The sequence below is a fragment of the Palaemon carinicauda genome, chromosome 3, assembly GCF_036898095.1.
Source record: "Palaemon carinicauda isolate YSFRI2023 chromosome 3, ASM3689809v2, whole genome shotgun sequence".
Taxonomy (NCBI): domain Eukaryota; kingdom Metazoa; phylum Arthropoda; class Malacostraca; order Decapoda; family Palaemonidae; genus Palaemon; species Palaemon carinicauda.
Genome location: NC_090727.1, coordinates 146,842,363 through 146,848,362, shown reverse-complemented (window position 1 = coordinate 146,848,362; position 6,000 = coordinate 146,842,363).

Below are 6,000 nucleotides of genomic sequence, written 5' to 3'. Positions count from 1 at the left end.
GTTCTCCTATATCTTTTATTTTAGAGTTCTTTATAACCTTACAATATTTACTCAACGTTTTACCTAAACCATTCATCGGTTTACTCTAAAATGCTATTTATTTCAATTTACAGATTTTATGGCATGGCTATCACCTCTTTCCAATCTTTCTTACTTTCCCATCTCTCTATATTGTTAATACTATATAGTTCATTGAAGGTTTTGCCAAGGACTGAAATTTCTTGTCTAATATTGTCTCCCAATTGATAAAAACTTACATTTATGCTCTACACTGGTTAAAATGTTTAGCTCCTAATATATATATATATATATATATATATATATATATATATATATATATATATATATATATATATATACATACATACATATATATATATATATATATATATATATATATACATACATATATATATATATATATATATATATATATATATATATATATATAAAATTCTGTTTAACTCTCTTACCACCCCCAGGAGGTACGGTGTCATTTGATTTATCCATTGACAACATACATGTCACTCTAAAACTTTTATGAAGGTATTATTACACTAACATTATAAGTAACATTGCCAGGGTTGTGGTGGCCGATGTGGTAATGTTCCTGACTGGTGATTGCCAGAATGGAGTTCGAGTTCTGCTCAAACTCGTTAGTTCATTTGGTCGCTGCAACCTCACTGTCCTTGTGAGCTAAGGATGGTGGGTTTGGGGGAGCCTATAGGTCTATCTGCCAAGTCATCAGCAGCCATTGCCTGGCCCTCCTTGTTCCTAGCTTGGGTGGAGAGGGGGCTTGGTCGCTGATCAAATGTATACAGTACTCTATAGTTAGTCTCTAGGGCATTGTTCTGCTTGCAAGGGCAATGTTAATGTCCCTTGCCTCTGCCATTCATGAGAGGCCTTTAAATCTTTAAAAAGCAGTTACCAAAGTTACCAAATTGGGAAATATTTGAGGCCAGTGGTGCCCCAGCCCAGTTCTCCTTTAGGCAAAATACCCCAGCTCATGGAGTGCTAGCAACCTTGAGGGAAGGGGATTTCATGATGTCCCAGGATCATCAAGGACGACCTTTTCAGATCCCAGTGCATCCCTCCAGCAGGAAGTTCCTCAGAGTGAAGTGATGTTATCGCGACACGACCAGAGAACTTGCTGGGGATCGAGACCTGAGCAAGCATGCTCTCTGACCCGGGGTTGCCTCGGGGCGCATATCACTCCACCAGAGGTTACCCCGCATAGAAAATGGGAGTAGGGTAAACTACACAAAACTCTGGTCGGTTGGGAGGAGACCCCAGATACTCCTAAGAAAGTAGTTCGAGGTAAGTACTCCGTGTTGGAACAAAAAAAGTTTTCATACAACTTACAAAAAATACAATCTCATCACTATCTTCAGCTACCTAAAACTAAAGCACTACATCTAAAAGTGACAGAGCAATTCTTTCAAACAAACCTACTGTAAACCCTTTACTACAAGAGCTTATCTATCTTTCAAAGTATGAAGCAAACCATGAAATAAGACCTGCTGGAAATCAAATAAAGATAAAAATGGGAATACAGACCTCAAGGTAAAATTGTATGGTAATTTGGTTACCCTTTTTTGAAAATTTATAATCCCTCCAACAACATGTAATATACTTACAAATCTCTTGAAAATAATGACCCAAGTGCTATGACCTAAGTAGACATAGAACTTTACATTTCTGAACGAAACTAGTAGCTAAATAAATGAACAAAATAAAATGAGGTACTAGTTCTGTACAGTGCTGATTTTTCCTGATGAGAAACCAGCTAATGAATCTACAGAGTAAGTTGTTAAAATATCTCGATCACAGTAATACTGCTGAAGCAAGAATAATATACAGTACCTGTACTGTAGCTATACCAAATAACTTTTGTAGTCTGCTTTGCCATTGATTTCAGCATACAGTACATTAGTTCTAAAGTCTATGTGATGACGCAGGTTCATCTGAAGGATAAGGTTTTAAAGGATTAATAATTTAAAACCATAGGCTACTGAAAATTGATTTCTCAACAAAGATTTATTTAAAAATTTTATAAAATCTTTCTGTTTGAATACTTTACCCACATTTTCAATAAAATCCACACTGAAAACACAAATTCAGCATAAAAGCAAGAAACCAAAGTAAAACTGCACAATTTGATCATTAATGTTTACAATGCAAGCATAAATAGGCTTTCCACAGACTGCACTGACACCTTGCAGCACGTGCCAATTACGTACTCTGCTACTGTAATTGGAAGCTAATCTTTTCATTTTGTTTCATAGGATATTTCCTTTATAACAAAATTTGTGCAACAATGATCAATGAAAATTATCAATTTGTAAAAGGAATGAATATTCCTGTAGAGCATTTAAATTTAGCCCTTTTTAATAAATTAGTGCTTTTGGCAGGAGCAAAAATTAATATTTGAAGCCTGAAAGTCTCTCCAAACCCTGAGGTTGACTTTTATGGCAAATACAAAATGTACCTTTACCATCAGGAGGTCAACTAGAAAAACTTCCAGCTTAACTTTCATTGTATGTAGCGTACACCACTTGCCGTAACTCTCGCAACCCACCACAATTAATTCTTACAGCAACTAATATTTGGTCATTCTATTTAACATACGCATTATACCAAAGGTTTACACAACATAGCATTATAGTACAGCAGTAGTATTCTTTAGTAAAATAGCATTACAAGCTTGTTCTTTGTATCAGTTGATGAGCCTAATACAAGTATGCCACTTAACTGGGGAATATAGGCCTAATCCTAAATTACAACTCAGAATTTCAGGGGACAACTTATATGCCCGCATATAAGGTATAATCAAAAAGTTCACACACTTTTTCCTCTATTCTTTTAAGATAAAGCTTGATAGTTTTCTTTATGAATACAGGGTACTTTTAATTCACTTGCCAATAAAGTATAACATTTATTTTCAGGTTCAAAATAATAAATATATTTTTGTATTTCTAATGTGTAAAAGAATTGTTAAAAACAAGCAATTTTAAGCGTAAACCTATTTGACAGTATTGCATTTCTATTTATGCCTTAAAACTATTACTAAAAGAAGTCCTTATAATCATAAAACTCTCATCATACATACTAAAATTAGACAAGGGTGAAGGACTATTGTTGAAGGACCCCAATTAGTGGAATTGGTAAACTATAAGTCTGCATGATAGGGAAATTGAAATCTTTGATTTTATTTTTACATTTCTACATCAATAAAAGTTTCAACCTTTCAGAAAGATTTCACATTTAACCCCATAAGGGGAGAGTATGGAATAAAAACTATATTAATGCTGACATACCAAATTGAAAAGAAGTCAAACTTCTCTACACTGAACTGGGAACAGAATCAGTATTTCAAAGCTGATCCATATGACCAGGGAAACATCATTACCAGAACATGATGGGGACTGGAAATGAGTAACAATGATGTCAGAAGCCAGAACAATGTGGGCAAGGAATGGCAACACTGGCAGGTACAAGATTCCAGATGTAACAATTTTACTGTGGCATTTCTCTGTTAGTTTTTGGTATCTTCATGGTTATAAATTGTTGTACCGCACCTATACTAATAACATCATAAAATATTTGGGGTACCTTTTTGTTTATTTTCCCAATAGTCAGATTTGTTACCATCCTGCAGCTTTAGACCATTTTTGTAATGAAGAAAATGGAATTAAGCATTATAAACGCTAAATTATGATACCTATGCTACGAATGATTACGTAGCCATAATGAATAGTCTATTTTTTGTTAAACATTTTCATTAATAAAGAAATAAAATGCCTGAGAACTCCTTCATTACTCACAAAAATATAGATAAATAGCATACTATAACTTACAAAAATCACTCACCGACTATATATAACTGACAGAAAGGACATAAAATCCATAATGAAATTACAATGTAAAGTCTTCACTTTTTAGATGCATGCTTAAGCCTGTTTCTAACATCTGATAAATAATTTACTATATAAATAAATCTCAGCCTTTTTGCTTGTACAGCAATCCCATACCTAAACTGTACTATCTCGTCTCTAAATCGTTTAATGCATGCAAAGTACATTGACTAATTTGCATCTTATAAGCTTTGTCACATTACCAAAATAATAGTTACAATTATTCCTAAAGGTAATATATTGGCTTCTAATAATTGAATTATCACATTATTCACCTGAAGTGTTTTTAAATTATTATTTAGAGAACTTAACCACTGCACTAAAAAACAACTTCAATTATATACTGTACCATCATAGCTTCTATGCTGATTAAATGGACATGTAATGCATACATTATTTTAAAAAGTCTGACTCACCCTTAAATGTATTTTGAAAAGAAACCTATTCATAATAGTTCCTTTAAACAATTCAATGTTAAACAACACAATCTATGTTTTGATCATTTTCAGAGAGAAATGGATTGGATTTATGAATTTGGGCTTTACAGCCTATGAGGCCACTTAGCAGCTAGGTTAATCTTGGGTATAACCCCAGAGTTACACTGCGGTAAAAATTAGATGAAATTGGACAGCAAGATGGAAGATAGGAAGCAAGCACAGAGGTAGAGTAGGAGGATATACAGTAAAGCAAGTGCAGGTAATGGTCGAAGGAATGCTGCAAAGACACTTGAGTAATGCTTGAGGTGCACTAATGGCACTAGCACCCTAGGAGGTTTAGGAAGAAATGAAGTTTCCACTACTACTGAAGGCATTGTTCCATTCATTTGTTTTGAGGGTGCTTTCATAGTAGTTCTTGTTACAAGCAAAGATTTAAAACTACCCACTCTAATACATGCATGAAAAACTCAAAATGATATGGCATTGGAGGTAAATTTGTGATTCTGTGAAAGACTGATTCGTCAAAGTTTCATCACTTCTTACACATTTACTTAATTGTTAATCGGCCATTTACTTTACTAGGTAGTTTAGTCAGTACTATATGTTAGTTATAGAAAAATAATTTAACCAGGAAGGAGAGTAAATATTAACTCTTATATGATGGACGTGAAAGCTTTAGTGTACATATAAATCAAATCAGATATACAGTATCATAGAATAAAAACTGAAAAATTTAATACCTGTACAGTACTGTAATTGCATGACTGCAAAAATCCTGGAAAATTTTCAATATGGTCTAAGACCTATAATTCACTTTGCATTCTCAACAAACAGGAGGAGAGAGGTGATTACTGATAAATGTATTAAACAGATGTACTGTACTCCATTCTCAGATAACATAGTACTACTGTACTATATTTATGAAGATATATTTCTTTTGTTTATGACTAGTAATCCTCAAAATCAATATCTGTCTATATAGCATTCAATTTTCCTTGTTATATTTTCAGTAGGACTTGTGAATGAATGAACTGTATTCAGAGACACAACACATGCATACAAAAAAAATCATATCAAAACAATAGTTAACATCATTAAATTTTCAAAAAGATGGTCCAAATGGATTGTTTTCGCATTTAGTATATCTGATCTAATATATTTAAATTCCTTGAAATAACTGAAAAAAAAAGAAAAAATGGAAATTTATTAACAACTTGTTTCCTACAGTTGATATACAGCACAGTAATGTACATTGTAGAGGAAAAAGGATACAATTAAAAAAACATTTAATTGTATCATTCTGCCTCGTCTGCATTCTGACTCGATCGTTACAATTCATGTGGGATATAAATCAAATATTCTTAAAAATTTTGACTGAAATGAAGAAGACATACAGTGCTTAAATTTGGTGTTCTTTTTAGGAATAAATATCACAAACCCACTAAATTTAAAATTTTGACACTGGTTCATCCCTCTAAAAAAGTCTGCCATTCCGCTAGCATAACTACTACTAACAGTAATAAATCACTAAAAGGAACAGATACCCTAACTATAGCAATTGTATTTATGACTACCTTTAATTCTTACTGTGCATGTGGTGGGATGCAACATATCTTGGCATTTTTACTGGTTTCATATAATTTGTGGAA